An 18,831-nucleotide genomic window follows, 5' to 3' on the forward strand; every position below is an offset into this window, starting at 1 on the left:
ATGCTGGCAAATGTCAGTTTTGACAAAACATCCTCACCTAAGGCACAGGTTCACAGATTTCCTCAGTCACTCTTGGTGTGATTTTTCACCTCCATCAATCTAGTTTCCTTTCCTCACTTTTTTTTCATCACAGCTATTTGTACATTCTGACAAAACCTTGAGGAAGAAGAAAGAAACACTCAGTTTTATCTCTATTTGCCATTCAGTAAATCTGTCATTTCCACTTTATCAAAAGGAAGTGAGGCAGAGAGGGGCCACAGAGCGTATGTGGTGGTGAGTTAAGGATTGAACTTGTCATCTCCTGATTCCCACAGCAACACTTTCTGAAGGTATACAAATCAACAGTGCATCCATCATTACCATTTTGGCAGAAAGCATAGGCTCAACCTCCAAGATTCCCCAGAGCTACATTTCAACCTGAGCTATCATAAACCATTTTCTGTCCACTATTACAAAAAACACAGCAGCATACAAGGTATGAAAGGTAAGCCAAAGTTATGAATCCTGTTGAGTACATTTCTGAATAGGAGCCCTAAACAACACATTTCCAAGACTGAAACACACGAGAGAGAATTTAATTTAGGAAAATGCTAAGGGGAGCTCTACAATGTCTGTAAAAACCCATGCAAGCTATTAAGTACCTGGTATCTTTTTGACCTAAGTAAAGGTTAAAATCCAGTCTCTGAACTATCCCTAGATGTTGACCTAACCTCTGAGACATTGAATTAATTGTAAGAAAGGTCTGAAACCTACAGAAGACTCTGGGGAAAAGAAAACAAACACACAACCCAAACCCAAAAAGTTCACGCACAGGGGTTTCATCAAAGAAAGTCAACGACATCAACTTAGAAATACTTGACAAAAAATTGCAAAAATGGCCCCTTTTTTCCCCTTCTTTTGAAGGAGGCTACTTTTGTTTTATTTTTAGTTTTAATATTCTAATCACTCAGCTGATCAGCCCAGTTAAAGCAGCAATGTGTAAAAGTCTAATTTTCAAGCCAAAAAAAATCGTTATCGCAGCTCAGACATTCGGGTCCATTTTCCTGTAAAGTCTGTTTTTCTTCCCACACATAGTGATCATCCTCAATGACTGAAATAGATGAAAAACATTGAGATTAGATAGGAAGTGACTTTACATAGGGGAGTATGACATTAGCTCAGACTTTAGCAAAGGAGTCGGCAGGGTTCACTGAAAAAGCTTTAAACTAGATTTGAAGAGGGACATAGCCAGGCTTGACAGATATGAGGTGTGAGAAAGGAAACCTATAGCAACCACCAAAGTAGCAAAAGGAGGCTTAAGAGAAGATACCATCAGTGAGTACAAGAATCCAAAGCCATAACCACAACATAGAATGAGGGGGTGTCCCTTTTCACCCCCACTAGGATATTGACATGATCAAATACTTTATAGAAAGTGCTGTAAAGCAATGCAAGCAGTATGGGAAACAAACTGGAAAAATAAGAGACAGGTGTGCAATTGAGACCAAAGGTCTTTGGTCTCAATGAGATTACAGTGATGTTGTAGGAGAGCTCCTGACTGGAATTTTGGCATGATGGACTACACGCTGTTTAGGAGACACAGACCAGGAAGGTGCTGTGGTGAAGTTGCCCTCTATGTGAGACAACAGATGGAATGCATTCAGTTCTGTCTTGGGATGGATGATGAGTGAGTTGAGAGCTTATGGGTTAAGATAGAAGGGCAGACTAGCACAGGTGACACTGCTGTGGCTGTTTGCTACAGGACACATAATCAGGACAAAGAAGTGGACAAAGCATTCTAAGGCAGCCTCAAAGGTATAGGCCCTGATTCTTGTGGGGGTCTTCAACTACCCTGAGGTATGCCAGAGAAGAATACAGTAAAGCATTCACAGTCCAGGAAGTTCCTGGAAAAGCACTGGTGACAACTGTGTGAGACAGGTAGTAGAGGATCCCACAAAGAATGGTGTGCTGGCTGCTCAGCCTTATACTAACAAAGAATGCCTTATTGGTGATGGGAAAGTTGGGGCCAGCCTTGGTTTCACTGGCAAGAGCAGATCTCACAAATCTCTGACCCAAGAGACCAGGGTAAAGGAATGTTGAAAGGAAGGCTTTCCACTGGTCAAAGAGAATTGGGTTAGAGAACACCTAGCTAAACGTGACATCAACAAGCCCATGGGCCCTGGAGGGATGCATCCAAGAGAGCTAGAGAACACCACAGCTAGGCTGCTCATGGTTCTTTCTGAAAGGTCATGACCATCAGGAGAGGTGCCTGAAGGCTGGAAGGCAAATGTCACCCTGGTCTTAAAAAAGGGCAAGAAGGAGGACCCAGGGAGCTACTGGCTGGTCAGCCTCACCTCAATCCATGGGAAAGTGTTGGAGCACCTCATTCTGGAAGCCATCTCTATCCACATGGATCACAAGAAGTGATCAGGAGTAGTCAGTATGGATTCACTGAAGGTAAATCATGCTCAACCATCAACCTGACTGCCTTCTGTAGTGAAGCAAATACCTGGGTGGATGAGAGGAGAGCAGTGAGTATTGTCCACTTTGACTTCAGCAAGGCTTTCGTCACTGTCTCTCACAATATCCTCATGGACAAACCCAGGAAGTGTGGACTGGATGAGTCAACAGTGGGGTGGATTGAGAACTGGATGAACCTGAGGCTTGTAATCGGTGGCACAGAGTTCAGTTGGAGGCCTGTCACCACTGGTGCTCCCCAGGGCTCAATACTGGCCCCAGTATTGTTTAACTTGTTCATCAGTGACTTGGATGAAGGGGCAGATGCCTCCCCAGCAAGATCACTGATGACACAAAGCTGGGAGGAGTGGCCAATACTCCAGAGGGCTGTGCAACCCTTCAGAAGGACCTGAACAGGCTGGAGAGATGGGAAGGGAAGAACCTTCTAAAACTCAAGAAAGACAAATGCATGTTCTGGCACCTAGGGAGGAATAACCCCATGCAACAGCACAGGCTGTGGGCCTGGAAAGCAGCTCTGCAGAAGAATACCTGGGGGTCCTGGTAGACAGCAAGCTGTCCATGAGCCAGCAGTTTGCCCAAGAAGACCAAGGGAATCTGATGTTCATTAGAAAAAGAACTGTCAGCAGAGCAAAGGAGGTGATTGTGCCCCTCTACTCAGCCCTGGTGAGGACACACCAGTTCTGGACTGGTGCTACATCCAGTTCTGGGGCTGCATCCAGTTCTGGACTCCTCTCAGCAAAAAAAAGACATGGAGCTCCTGGTGCGGGTTCAGTAGAAGATGCAGAGATGATTAAGGGACTGGAGCATTTCTCTAATAAGGAAAGGATGAAAGAGTTGGGCCTGCTCAGCCTCAAGAAGAGATAACTGAGAGCAGAGCTCATTATTATGCATAAGTATCTGAAGAGAGGGTGTCAAGAGGATGGAGCCAGGTTCTGTTCAGTGGTGCTGAGCAATAGGACAGAGAGGCAATGGGCAGAAACTAATGCACAGGAAGTTCCACTTGAACATGAGGAAAAACTTTAGTGTGTGACTGACCAGGCACTGGAACATGGAGGCTGTGGAGTCTCCCTCACTGGAGATACTCAGGAATCATTTAGATGTGCCATTTGCCCTAGGATGACTCTGCTGGAGCAGCGAGATTGGACCAGATAACCCACTGTGGTCCCTTCCAGCCTGGCTCATTCTGTTATTAGAGTAAAGAATTATTATTTAGCAGTAGAAGCAGGACTCATTCATGTTGTCCACATATTGGGGGACATCCAGCCCATCCATGAAATAAGGCAGCTATAAGTACATACCAAAACCAGCATATGCTATGATCTTTTCTGCATTCTGCACAAACAAGCATCACACAAACCACTTCATTTTGCTACTTCATACAACAAATAAAAGTCACAGTAATTTTGCAGTGAAAAATCACTCTCTATGTAACGAAATGCCCAGACTTAGGGAGCAACATACTCTCATAATCAGCATAACAAAGGCAGCATGAGAGAAAGCAACTCAACTTCTAATCACGTTTTAGCTAACAGGTTGGTAGACACAACCATATGGAACAAGTAACGCCTCTTATCTGAATGAATGGAATGCACTTCAGCTGTGTGTTTGCTCTTCTTAAATTATTAAGATTATGGGTGCACTATCTACTTGAGAACAATGTAAGAAAACTAGAACATTGCAACTTCCAAAGCTCAAATACGTTCAAACACGAGGTCTCTAACATGCTTTAACTGTTCAATTCTAAAAACTTCAGAAAGAAAAGATATACCATTAAAATTCAGTTGTAGTTCTAACTACAATATATTTTTAAAATGTAACTGAAGGTAAAAGGCTGAAAAAGACTGAATATCAGAAAATGAAACCTTGCATCACAGGGCTTATGACAGTTCTACTATGTGACCCCTTCTTCCTCCAGTCTTCCTTCCACGTATTTAATAATCTGTTAGCAGAAATTTTTGTGGAATTTGCTGTCAAAAAGAAATAGTGAGGATGATCATGTTTTCACAGAAGCAATGTTAATAATGCATGAGGAAATGCAAAATATTTAGTTGCAATTTTCTGAGCTATTTAGCAAAATATTCACTAATCTTTTGCTTCATATACAGTATTCGGGTAAAAAATAAATCCCCAAATCCTTTCTATCTAATCAGATAAATTCCTAATATGAATTAAGCAAGTAATTATTCTTTTAACTTACTCCATATATTCTCCCTTTCTCCCTTTTGAAAAGGCACTATTTTTTCTTACCTTTACCAATCAAATCTCTCAGTGGAACAGTTCCTTGGGTAACACTCCCTACAACTCCCCTCACATTTGCAGGACCTGGTTCTCCTTGTGCAGTTTAACCTTGCCAGGTTAAAGGAACATCATAGCATGGATCAAGCAATCCAGAGGTTTTCTGAAGTGTGTGGACCACAAGTTCATGACACAAATTATCAAGGAGCTATTGAGGGGAAGACTTTCTGTTGGATCCCATACTTACACACAAAGAATAACAGATTAAGGATATAGAAGCTGAAGATGACCTTAGCTGCAGTTAGCACAAGATGGTGGAATTCTGCACTCTGAGAGGAGGTAAGAAAGAAAAAAGCTGGGTCATAAGCCCACACTTCAGCAGAGGAGACTATGACCTGTTCAGGGATCTGCTTGGAAGAATCACATGGCAGATGGTTATAGAGAAGGGTCCAGGAAAACAATTGTCAGGGATGTCCTCCTTCAACCCTAAGAACAGTACATGCCAAAAACCATGAAAATGAGCAAATGTGGTAGAAGACATAAACGGCTGAACAAGAGCAGCTGGCAGAACTCAAATACAAGAACAAATCATACAGGAGATTGAAGCAGAGACACACAAACTGGTCTGAAGTCATATGTGAAGGAGTGTAGAGATCAAAGCAGGGTCCCAAGGACATCAGCAAACAAAATGCCACCACTCAATTCTTCTATTGAAGAATAGCACAAAGGAGGATCCATGGATTTACAAGCTGGTCAGCCTCACATAAATCAGCACAAAGATTTACACCATGTGCCACACTACAGGCTGAGAGCCAAGGATCTGCAGATCTTTGCAGAAAAGAGCCCAAGCAATCTAGTGGACACCATGTTGAACATGAGCCAACCACGAGTACTCACAGCAAAAGAGGTAAAGATCATTAGAAGGTGTTTTACTGGAAAGTCAAGGGAGGTCGTTCTTCCTCTTTAGAAAGCATTGGTGATATCCTTCTGGAGTACTCAATACAGTTTTGAGCTCCGCAGTATAAGAGAGACATGGACTTACTGCAGTGCACCCAGCAAAGGGTCTGAAAGGTGATTAAGGGTTTAAGCGTATGAAATACGAGCAGATATTGAGAGAGCTGGGACTGTTCAGCCCACAGAGGAGAATGCTCAGGGGCTTTTATCTGGACATTTCTGATAGGAAGGAGTGCAGAAAATTGAGCCTAATTCATTAAATGGCATTCATTTAAATGGCAACCAGTCAACAGACAAAAGTTAATGGATACGAATACAAGGAAACTAATTTAAAAATACTAAGAACTTCTTTTACTTACAAAATAATCAAAGACTGGAACAGGTAGTCCAGAACAGTTGTGAAGGCTCCACCTTTGCAGATATTCAAAACCCAATGAGACAACCTCCTTAAGAACCTGCTCTAACTGAACCTGCATGGAGATAAGAGGTTTCACTTGATGATCTCTAATGGAGTCTTCTAACCTTAAATATTATGTCAATCTGTAATTTGATTTATGGGAAAGCATAAAAGGTTTTGCTCAAGTTATTTGTATACAACACTGGCATTAAAAATATATATACACATTTTCAAATATTGTCAAGCACGTTATTTTTCTGTTGTTTTTTAAGGCTCTGAAAGCATCATGTGAACAAAACACTGTAGTTGATAGCACGATCTTAATGAAATAATTGCATAAAAATATTTCTTTGACATCAAAATATACATATTCACACGGACTGACACATATCTTGTATCTAACCAGAGCATGAGTTTTGAAAACAGAGGGTTTGAACATTCATTCTTGTTTGTACCAGAACAGCAGAAGAACTAGAATGAAAAGGTTTTGAAGGGAAAAATTCAGGTACATGTTGAAAACCAAAGACTTACAAGATGGAAGAACTAATAGAGGTGCATATGAGAAAAATTGCAAGATAAAATTTGAATTCCTGTATAGAGGATGTCATTTAAGCCTTATAAAATTACACATACATTTTTACCTTAAGACAGCTTTGGAACACTGAAGAAACAATGCATCACAGGGAACTTACTTAAGAAAAATCCTATCATATTGAGCCAAACAACTAATGTTTTTCCAACAATATAGGCTTTTTTCCTATATTATTTTTTCTGGTGTCGAGAAGTTTTTAAAACAATGTTGTACTTTCTGAAGACCAAGAACAGCAGAAATGAGTAAATTAGAGTCAAAAGTAGTAAAACACATAATTTTCACTCCTGCTGTTGTAAAATAGAGAGAAATTTAAAGAGACAGTAAGCAATTAATACCAGCGCATTTCATTAATCCGGCAGCAGTATTGATCTCACCATTCCTAAGAACTGTGTCTGAGTATTGCTTCATGACTGTCTCCCACCCCCTTCAACTGTCTTTTTTTCACTTCTTCCTTGAACTAGCACTAATGTAGTAAGATCAGAAAATTAATAACATTTAAAACTAACATAGCAAAATAATGCCTGTATGCACAAGCAGCAGACTGCATATAAGTGGTGAAAACACAAGGCTAGGGAAGGAGCTTTGCAAGGCTACTTTCTTCAATACCTGAAGTGGTTATCCCAAAGAGTCATTATTATTATGCTTCAGTTTAGACTGAAGAGTAGCATTTATTCAAACAATAACTAACCAATCTGTCCCAGAACAAAGGTAGCTGAAAAAGCACTTAATATTATCTAGAAAGGATAAAATGCTAGTGTTATCCATATTATTTGCATTTTCGGTGAAAGAAAAATTTAGTCACTCAGTAGTAGCCAGAGTATTTTTTTTACTTCATTTGGCCACATAAACTTCACTTTTACTTCACTTTTTATTTGCTTGTCCACATAAACTGAAGTTGTCAAATTTTGATTTTGCAAACTGAAAGCAAGGTGCATGGTCTCTCCTAAAATAAATGTGCAGAGAACGAGGAACCTCTGGTTCCTACTTTAAGATTTGAATGCTTTACAGGAAAAAAAAAAGAAACAAGAGAACCACAATCTTTTGGGTTCTTTTACTTTTAAAAAAATTAGTCCTTTTAAAATGTTTTCCATAATTTCCATTAGCAGCAACTGCGAAAGCTGAGCTGCATCTCCTCCAAAATTGCAAACTTACACTTTATTGGTTTGCATTTAGCTATTTAGCAATATTACCTTCCTGAGGTCAGCTTAATCCCATAATTAACAGTTTTATATCATTAATAGCCCTTTCTTCTCATTTAGAGCATTTTGCCACACAATTTTTCCATACTGTTGGTTCACAGAGCAAAATATCTCCTTTTTTGCTTCCGAATTTTTCGGAGCTCTGCTCCATCCCAAGCCACCACCAACACATTCACCTTGATTCTCTCAAGTTAAATGACTGTAATGAACTCAGTTCAAGATCAGGATTCTTCTTCCATAAGGACCAGACTGAACCTTCCTTTGGAAAGTAAATCTAATTTACCCTTTTTGTACAGTGCTGACACATACCTTAAAGCAAGACAACCAGAACAGTCCTATGGTCAAGATTACCTGGTAATTTTAAAAAATCACCGCTTTAAATTTACAGAAAGAAGTCAGAAAAGAAAAAGGGAGAAGATCTTTCAAAAACAGCTGTAGCCTGTAAAAGAAATTAGCATGAATGACTGTAGGGAAAATATCAGCAATAGACTTTGAAGAAATCTGGCTTGGGTCACAGAAAAGAAAACAGAGGCAGATGCTAGGCTGCCTAGCCCAGGTCACTGCAGGGAGAACAACAGCTGGTTATGTGAGTCTTGCCCGGGACTAAGAGCTGGTGCTTGATTCTGCTGTGCAATTATTCAATACCTCCTTGATGATTTTAGTATAGGAGAAAAACTGAAAACAAGATGGATTTTTTTTTGGGGGGGGGGGTGGTGCTATGACAAATTGAACCATTTATTTAGTAACAAAACTTCTCTTCTGTGTATATCTCACAAAAAGGTTCAAATGTGCACTAGCTACACAGATTTTCCTCTGAAATATAAGAAAGAGTTTTTGAAGTGCTCTACCAAGTTATCAATATTTTAACAGCTCTCTTAAAAGCTGTTTCATAATAGTGCAGATACTTTGAAGACTGTCTATATTCATTCCATATTAACTGTAGTATATTTTAAGACATTTTATTTTCACATCCAAACAGGGGTAAGAATAGGGAGTGTCCTCTGATCACTGTATCCACAACCACTTTTAGTTGAGAGTTTAAAAATTCCTTTTTATAACCCACCAAGCAATGTTAAGTTCAACTTAGGGGAGTTGTTAATCCACCCAAGGCTTTTATTAAAACCTCTACCATTGTAATTTCTGGATTATGTTACAGAAAACTGAACTCACATTACAGATACTGGTAAGCAAAAGGAAATTTTTAAAGTGAATTTTTCCATGATTGCCCAGCTCACCATTTCATGACTCATGCATTCCTTCCAATCATATTATTCATCACTCCTTTTCATGAAGGCAAGAAATTATAAATGATTACCATCTTGATTTGTCTGAGCACAGAAAAAAATATCTTTAGAATCAATGGACAACTCTACTCCATAGATCAGCTAGTTATTCAAAATATGCTTCACTAAAAATGCAGAATACGCCTTCAGATGAGCCTGTAGTTTTACTAATTGTTTCAAGAATGTATAGCATGCACGTGCATACAATAAAGGCTCTCTCTAAGAAAGTTTTAAGAATAGCACTTTTTTTAGGTGATTAGAGAAAAAAAATATTTAAATTTTTTTGAGGTTGTTACCAAAATAAACTTCTTAATTCCAAGTTTTTCATTTCCAGCCAGTACAGGTATTTATTAAGAACAAGTAGGCATAGCAAGGCAAACAAAACTGTTCAGAAACTGAGAAAGAAAATGTTAAGAAAATGTTGGTTCAAATGTTTTGAACCAACTAAAAAAATATATCTTAGATACACTAGGACAAGGAGTTTCCTAGCAGAGAAACAAAAACAAACTGTATAGAAAATGAACTGTATAAAACCAGAAAAAAGTAAAAAAAGTGAATGGAAAAGTTTAAGTCCTATGAATTTCATGCTGAAGCTTACTAGATAAAAGTTAAGTTTTGTAGTACTAATCTAAAACCTTTTGTATGAAATGTTGGAATTTAGATAAATATATTTAAATGGGACTGTCCCAGATGCCTTGGATCTTTTAAAATTCTGATCAACTGAAATGTGGTACTAACCACACACATACTCTGACACACAGAAACATGAGACTTAATATAAACAACAATCAAGAAATAAACAATAATAAAGCTCTTCACACTTAATATTTTTGCTGGTTTTGTAACTACTGGAAGGGATGTTTTTAATGTTTGCTTATCCTCACAACAGAGTAAGAAATGTTAAACCCAGCTACAACCATATGTCAAATCCAAGCGCCTGGGATAAAGAAATAGCCTAAAATTAATGTTTACTAAATATAATGCTGTAGAGAATATATTCATCATCTTCAGTGCTACTATCAGCTTGTCGTAAGTTATACTTGAATGTTTACAAGATCAGAATTTCAGTTGAAAGGAAAAACCTATTTAAGGAGACTCACCACACAGGGCATAACTTTCTTCATTGAACTTCTTGACTCCTCACTGTATTGCCAGTAAGATGTTAGAGGTTCTTTCTGGTAGGCATCTTAATGTATATGGGGTAAGATATTATACCTACACATGGGCAAGACAAGGTATGCTGGTGGTATTCTACAAGCATACTAACTTCATGCAAATTAGTGGCAGTTACACTAGAAAAAACTGATCTTTAGCTTCTCTCAGCACTGGAGACAGAATGAACAAGGTTACGATACTCTGACTACTACCACACTGCTAGTAAGTTGCATCCAAGGTAGATGTGTCTTGTCAGTATAGACTGTTGCAGTGTGATGTAATACCCTGTTTCAGCTATCCCAGTTCCTCCCTCGGGTGTGCCAACAACCTCTCCCTTCCCCTCCACCTTGCCCTCTTGCTAAGTGCCGTCAATCTTAACATTCCAGCAAGGGCATCATCTGATTGGCAAAGTTCAAAAGATGCCTCTCAGCCCTAGCAACAGTGGGCTATCCAGGAGTCACTTGTCCCCTGAGACTTCCCCCCTCCCACCTGGTTGGTAGAATACCTACCCCTTCCCTCCCCCTCTCCCCGGGCTTAAAAGACACCGTGACCACGCGGTTCTTTAGTTCTGTTGGAGCTATTGCAACATTCAGAGGTCTGTGTGCTAGGAATAAAGCTCTGGATCAAACCCTCCAGCAGAACCCATCTCCTTTTTCCTTCACCGTCACCTAAATAAAGCCTTTCCACCAGAGGTAAGCCTGAGTTCCTGCTTGCCTGGACTTGTAATAATACCCAGCTAGCCAAGGGTGTCTCTGGGGTGAGACCACCACAGCTGCCACCTTTGGTCCAGCAGCAAGGCCAGACGAGCCCAGGCACACACATTCCATCCGGTAATATTGGGATTTAATCTCAATAATAGACAAACTTGCAAAGTGCTCCTTATCTAGACATCAGCAAATTCATTAAAACATATTTCAGTATGAAACAGAATCAGCAAAAACATTTGGGATTTGAGGCTACTAAACTCAACAAGCTATGTTTCTCAAGTTGCTAGTCATCTTTTAGATGCTGCCCACTCCCCACAGTTAACATAAATAAAAAACACCCCACTAAATATTGCTTAACGTTTACATAATATTCACTACCATTACTGAAATATAACTAGTTACTGTAATTCTCATGAGGATTTATTTCACTGCCTGCAAAATAGGAGGTATTTCCTCTCCCAGAAATACACCACAATATATGGACAGTTTATGTCAGGTGACTTTATGAATATCCTATTAAAGAAGTGGGAAGGGGAGATACTGTAAAATCAAAAAATATTAGATTGCAGTTTACACTGTGAACATCTGAGAAGCCATGCTTTGCATAAAAATACAAAACAATGATAACAGTGCAAACAGAACAATTTACAATGTGAATGTTTAATCATGCAGACATACCTTTTAAAGTTCTTTCAGATAAAAAGGTAACATCTTTCCTACCACGAAAATTATGTAAATAAATACACAAATATTGTTGTAAGTAGGTAGATATTTTGATAATATAATAGAATGATTCAACTCTGTAATTGCTTTCAGATGTCCAAAACAAAAGACCCTGTGCTCTTAATAACCCACTGTTTCTAACAATATTAAGCCAGGGAATTCCTACCATCATAATATTGCTTACCACAGTTACACCATTTCTCTCAACTTCTCATCTTCCTATAGCTGCAGCCTCCCTGTGTGATCCTTAGTTTGAGTCAGGAACAACTGCTTTTTCCTTTTGGACCATGCTGTAGAGTGCAATCATGGACTAGGCCTGGTAATGTCTTGCTGATTGTACCTATTCCCTCTTGCAGACACTCTCTTTCTAGGCAGTGCTGCAAAGATTCTTCTGTGAAACACAGAATTTCTACTAGCTTGAAGCTTCTTGTTTTGTTAGGTTTTTTTAGCCAAGGTCTTACTAAGACCTGTATTTCATGTGAACTTATATTTTAAATAATGTCTACAACATCTTTTTAAAATATGAGACTTTCATCAATGTCAGCTCTGATCAATCCTACATCCCTTCATACAGACTTCCAAAATGCCTCGCAAAGCAGCTCCCCTATAAAATGAAACAGAACTTGAATATTCATTTTACAAAGCCAACACATATGTTTGGTCACAAATACTGGATTATTTTTCTAGTATTTCCTTCTTTTTAAACTTGTAAAGTTTGATTTGAGAGAGTGCTGATCCCTATTCTGTGAAGCAAGCTAGCATCATTAGGATGACAAAATCAAGTCTTATTGTGGCAAGAAGAAACATCATTTAGTGTCAACAACACACTGCTATTGATTTGAACTCCTCCTTGCCTCACGGGTGAAATAACAAGCTCCTACACACAGACTCTCTAAGCATACCAATAGAGGAAAGAGGCAAGAAAAATACTAAAAATGGCTGTATTAAAGATACAACAGGAAATATGTGAGTCATGAGATGCAAATTCTTTTATCTGTATGAAACAAATTGAAGAAGAGCTTAATATGGCTTCTGCAATTTCTATGGAGTTAGATTAGAACAGAAATATACCTACCAATAATATACCAGATTTAGGCTTCCCAACCAGTATCTCCTAACTGTTCAACACTCTCTGTGAAACAAGTCAGCTTCATGTTCATTATCTAATACTTACTAATCATTTTTCTAAAATGTTGCCTTATTTTAGCACCCCGGTTCACCATTTCAGCAGAAATTATCCTTTAACAATACTGGTAGGATCTCATCAAAGCAGAGCTAAGAAACTGTCAACACAGCCAGGTTGACTCTTTTCCGATTCTGAACAGACTCCAAGACTTTTTTTTTTTTCACTTCAGAAAAAAAAAAAAGTATCTTTCTTTTTAAAATATACAAAAAAGAATAAACCCATGGTCATGCAACATCAGTATAAATACCACTCTGCACAGTGCCCTGGTTTTGGTTGCAATAGAGTTCATCTTCTTCCTCAGGAGATAGTACAGAACTGTGTTTTGGATTTAGGATGAGAATAATGTTGGTAACACACTGATGTTTTTGTTGTTGCTAAACAGTGCTTAGTCTAAGTCATAGGACTTTTCAGTGTCTCATGTTCTGCCAGTGTGGAGGTGCATGCACAAGAAGCTGGAAGACAGCACAGTCAGAACAGCTGATCCAAACTGGCCAAAGGGATATTCCATACGACAGAACATCATGGCCAGTATATAAACTGGGGGGGAGTTGACCAGAAGAAGCCAATCACTGCTCAAGGACAGACACAAGCTGGGGGACAGTCAGCAGGTGGTGAGCAATTAATTTTTTTTTAATTGTTTTTCTTAGGTTTTATTCCTCCTCTCTATTTTCTCTCTTCTCATTACTATTATTATTATATTTTACTTTCTTTCACATTTTATTTCAATATCTCATGGGGTTTTATTATTTTCCAATTCTACTCCTCATCCCATCATGGCAGAGAGGGGAGTGAGTGAAGGGCTACAAAGTACTTGGTTGCCAGCAGGGTTAAACCACAACACACAACAATAGCTCCTTTTCTAGAACTTAAAGCTATGTATTTAAGCAAATCTGCAAACTAAAAAATGTAGTGAAATGAAATACTGCTCGTTTTGTCTAACTACACTAAAATTTAAGCTAATTTCAAACATTTTTGTAGTATCAATTTAGCATGCTAGAATTCCATCGTCTATCTCTTAAAACACGAACAAAGTAATATACACGGCATAAAAAATTACTTCAAGATAACTTCCTTGTTAAAAATACTTAAGGAACAAAGCTATTTTCATACCACATCCAGAAAACGGATGAGGTGTGAAAGAAATCTCTTGTTTAATGTGACCTTTGGCTGTACTTTCACTTGTCATCATTATGAAGTAGCTACTCTCAGTGCCAACACATAAGCTGCGTTATATTATCCCATAACAGTAGTAGCACGTCTTTCAGGGAGTGTTTCATACTTCAAGAAACTGGTGGCAGAATGCACTGACAGCACTTACCTTTGTAGCTGCTTATAATAGGTCTTATTCAACAATAAGACCTCATTTACAAAACGAAATAAGAGGGTACTAAATTTCAGAGAGCATTTCGCATAAACTAGGATATGTTGAGGAACTCCCTTGGAGTTCTCAGCTTCAGTGAAAACATTCAAATAAGAAGAAATGTAAATTTCAGATTGGAACTCTGCCCCAAATAATAATATTCAGAGCTTTGTTACTGTGCACACACCAAAAATACTGCATCATTAAGATCTGCAACATACTTGACTTTTCTTAACGCATGTAATTAAGAAAATATTTCTGGAAAGCAAATGAATTTGAAATTCAAGTAAGATTAATAGAACAAATACGGCAAATTTACGTTTTATACAATGGTAGCAAGCTGCAGAATAAAAATCAGTAGCTATCATTATCTAAAGCTGTTCATCTAACACCACAGAGAGAAAAACTATTGATACATACTGTACACACATTTTTATCCATGTATATAAATCAAAGGAAACAGCTTCCTTTAAGGCAAGCATATGAAGATACTAAAGCAAGATACAAATTAAATATTCATACATTCAATATTTCAAAATAAGGAATTTGGATATACACATGCATAATTTAAGTTCTATAGTGAAACCTGTCTACAGAGGCCATTTCTACTGTATTTCAACAGCATTGAAACTTGAAATGTACAATGCAGCCTTTCCATGCTGTGTTAAAACTTTAAAGTATATAGTAATTCATTTCAAGCACTAAACATGGAATAAAGGCCACATTATGCACATGGCACTTCTGCAGAGGAACTGCTGCTTTGCCCTATTCATTACAGCTCTGAAACAGGGCTGTCAGTCCTGCAAGGTGCTTTCGGACTGCCTGAGGTACTCACTGGGAACTGAGGCCAAATAAATAGGCAACTTCAGGAACAAGGTGGCTCACTGGCCCTGAAGAGTCCATCACTCAGAATTGACTCCAAGTCAAATTCTGATCCCAGGTACCAGTTTTAAACTCTGTTGAGCTGGTGCCCACAGCTAAAGCCTGAAATTGGCCCCTTACACTGGCCTTATACAGTCATTCAAGCCTCTATGGAATAAAGGTGATATTTCAGACCTTTCTGATTGGCAGAGGAAAGGAACGCAAAAACAGGTTTCACACTATGTTGTGCACTAGAAATTATTCTTTGTGATCACAGAACCTGGAAGTAGTTTCTGTACAATAACACAGGCATATTAAATTTGAAGAGCTTATAAATTTCTATGCATTCAAAAAACCCTGGGAGAAAAGAAACCCCTTACTATCCATCCACCTTCCTTCCCTTAACATGTATCTCTTTCTGCATGTGTCATCTAAAGATACCAGCATTCCTCCCCATGTATTTAAAACCTCGCCACTGAAAAAGAATTCTCCATATGGGTTATTAATGTGAATATTTTATTTTCTTATTAAAAGCTAAATATATTTAGTTCAAACATCAAAAGCCTCATTTTAAAAACATTCATTTTACTGGGACAAAAATATATGTTAACTTGAAGAATAATTAAAGAACACTTATTAAGGGGAAATAAAACTACTCTATTTCTACATAGTTTAAAGTAGACGTTTATCTTTGCCCCTTAAAGGTCACTCATTTTATCTTGGCACACCTATGAAATCATAGAAGCAAAAGCAAAGTAAGTAGAAAAGTGGTATTAAGGAATATAAAACTAAACAAAATTAGTATCTACATGGTAAATTACTTCATTGAAAACCATCTATGGATTCTGCAAAGAATATACTTTTGCCTTAGAGCTAGTACTTTAATTTTCAAGAACTAAGAAAAAAAAATCAAAACTAGTCAGTAACAATGCAGCGTCGAAAAGCAATAAACTCAAAATTAAGTTATAAATAATTTAAAGCATGTCATGAAGATGTATTAATAATTCATCAGATAAATAATTTACTAAATAATCAAATAAATAAATAATGAAATACATAAATAAATCAGCAAATAAATAATTCTGCAAAATAACCTAAACAATAAGTCACTAAAACAAATGACAAACCTACAAAACTACAATGATTTTCTAAATTCTGATAGTTTTAAATAAACAAATGTATATAAACTAGATCAATCTTTGGTGGATAGAGAAATATTTTTCACTGCTATTGGTGAATTCCTGATTACACTGCACAAGGATACAATTTTAGATTTTACAAGAGTGCAGTTTTTCCCTTGTAAATTATTAACATGATTGCTACAATACATTCTGCTCTGTATTTTACATGTAATCCCTTTATGTAGCTCATTTTTCCCCCCAAAAATGAAAATCTCTTTACAACATTCTTAATTCACATATTTCTTTTTTTTTCCTGGGTGCAGTACTTACAACACTGAAATAGCCTTCTTGGTGGTTCTCTTATTGTCTTCTGCAAACCTTCAGAAGTTTTGCTGCAGGGGAAAAACAAGTAGAATAACCTTAATTATTACAGATGGTATCTCATTCATTAGCAGATGACAACATTTTATTTGAAAGCACAAGAAAAGCTGTTTTATAATTCTACAAAGCAACTTAATGCGAAACAACCATTACAGTTTGCAGACTACCAAAAGTTTTTAGAAGTCTTTGGTGGAACGAATTCAAGCAGACTGAGGCCTGTTTCTTGTATTTAAGCTGACACACAATCTGTGCAAACTGGCACTAATTCAGATGTAAAGACAAACCACGAGAAGGACAAAATACTTGGCTGACATCTAATGTTATCCTTGATTTTGGAAGTTCATAGTCCTTGAAAGAATACAGTGAGATCATTTAATATCCACTATCTAAGAACATTCACAACTTAATTAGAATACTGCACTCCAACGCCAACATTGGTACCACAAAGGTCAAAATCCACTCTTCTCCTCAATCAATTTTCAGTCTCCATTTATTTTAATGAATAATATTGACAGTCACCACAGCTTTCTTCAAAGTGGTACTCGGTAAATACAGCAGTTGAAGAAATGTGCCACAAGTGTAATCATGCTACCAACTTTTATCTGTTCTGTCAAAAAAGGTTTACTTGCTTTCTTCCATAACACACATTACATACAGGGAAGAACAAGACAGTTTTACAAACCATGCTACTGACATGGATTCTTTATCTCTGTATGGACTACAAAAATGAAGAAATACATCAAACCTGAAGTTGTATGTTGCATACATGCATGGGTTTTTGCTCCTTGTTTCAAAGAAAGTCAGTGTGCAGTGTTGTTTCTGGAAGCAGTATTTCAAATTGCTGATGGTGCTGCTGTATTTCAGCATTTAAAAGCATAAAGGATAATATACTCTTAAAACTACCTGGGCACATTATATTTAACAAGTCTCAAATTCTCTTTAGGGATTATAATAAGAAAACACTTTGCTTAATCATAAATTTTATATTTATCTTGGCTAAACACCCTCCTTTGGATAGACTGCCATGTTTTGTCAAGAAAAATCAACACAGTGGAAATGAAGTACTTGTTCTGTTGTGTGGTCATTCAAAAGAGTATGTAGAAGTAATGTAAATGTGCACCAGTGCTGCTGATAATTTCACGCTCTCATACACTCATTTCAATTTGCTTTAAAAAGGACTATTCCTCCTGGCTAAATATAGTCATCATGAAAAAGCATACCTCCCCTTTGAGCTAATAACACTGCAAGCCTCAAGACACAACAGTACAAAAACTTCTATATTTTAAGGCACCTGAAGCACTTTCTCCTCACAGTATGTGTTTCTGAAGTGGGACAAATGAGATCGGGTTTTTTTTATAAAAGTATTCTCATTTAGTGTGCAGATTTCTCTTTGAAAATGACAATTCATTCCCACAACACATCTCTGAACCTCATTCAGCCCCCCAAAAAATCATCTATGTCCCAATGCTTCTTTTTAAAAGCAATGAGTTATTGTAAAAGCAGCCTATACTGTCACACATTAAAACATTTTGAGGATTACTGGGACGTACAATGGCTCTGGAGGTTCTGGGATCAGACCTTCTATAGGAAGAACCATTTAGTCACAGAGCATTCATCTGCAGCTTTGGAGCCTCTGGTAGCAGTGATTTTTCACCAATGAGTTACAGTAGAGCTAAAACTGTAATTACACTTACTGACGTCTTAAACCCAAATTTTTTCCTTTTAAAATTTACTCATTTTTTAATTACTTTCATGTTCAATTTGGGCTTCTAATCTGTGGTTACAGAACTCACCTCCTCACACAACTACTTCTGTCTAAGCTGGAGGGGCATAATTACCTGCTCAAATAAGACATGTAAATCATTAAAAGAGGGACCCAAACCAGGCAATGGCTTGGAATACTGCCACCTTTCCCCCACCTGCAATCACATGCAAATTTCACCCTACACAAGAGACAAAGACAGAAACTGAATTTGACTCCCTTCCTCTCTTCTGCCAGCTGGTCCTCTTCCCCTCCAGCCCTCAAACATCATATAGGTGCCTTACATCATGCAGATCATGAGGAAGGACTTGTCAACAGAAGACTAAAGCAGAAGGCACTGATGTTCAGGTGTACTTCACTGAGAAAAATGGCAAAAATCAAGTGATCATGTGCATTCTCTACTCTGCCCAATCTGGGAAGCTGTGCCACAACACGGAGGCTCCCTTCCTGGCAGTCAA

The 18,831-nt window shown here is 37.9% G+C and overlaps 1 protein-coding gene across 3 annotated transcripts in view; it reads right to left on the reverse strand.

The window, feature by feature from the left end:
- The window catches only part of TBC1D5 (TBC1 domain family member 5), a 321,912-nt gene that overhangs the window by 276,152 nt on the left and 26,929 nt on the right, over nt 1-18,831 (reverse strand). For all 3 annotated transcript variants that reach the window (XM_066555139.1, XM_066555128.1, XM_066555119.1), the window contains exon 2: nt 16,561-16,622. The gene's annotated coding sequence lies outside the window, so the exon portion shown is untranslated. The remainder of the gene's footprint in view (nt 1-16,560; nt 16,623-18,831) is intronic.

Source organism: Molothrus aeneus, chromosome 1 (assembly GCF_037042795.1).
Source record: "Molothrus aeneus isolate 106 chromosome 1, BPBGC_Maene_1.0, whole genome shotgun sequence".
Taxonomy (NCBI): Eukaryota; Metazoa; Chordata; class Aves; order Passeriformes; family Icteridae; genus Molothrus; species Molothrus aeneus.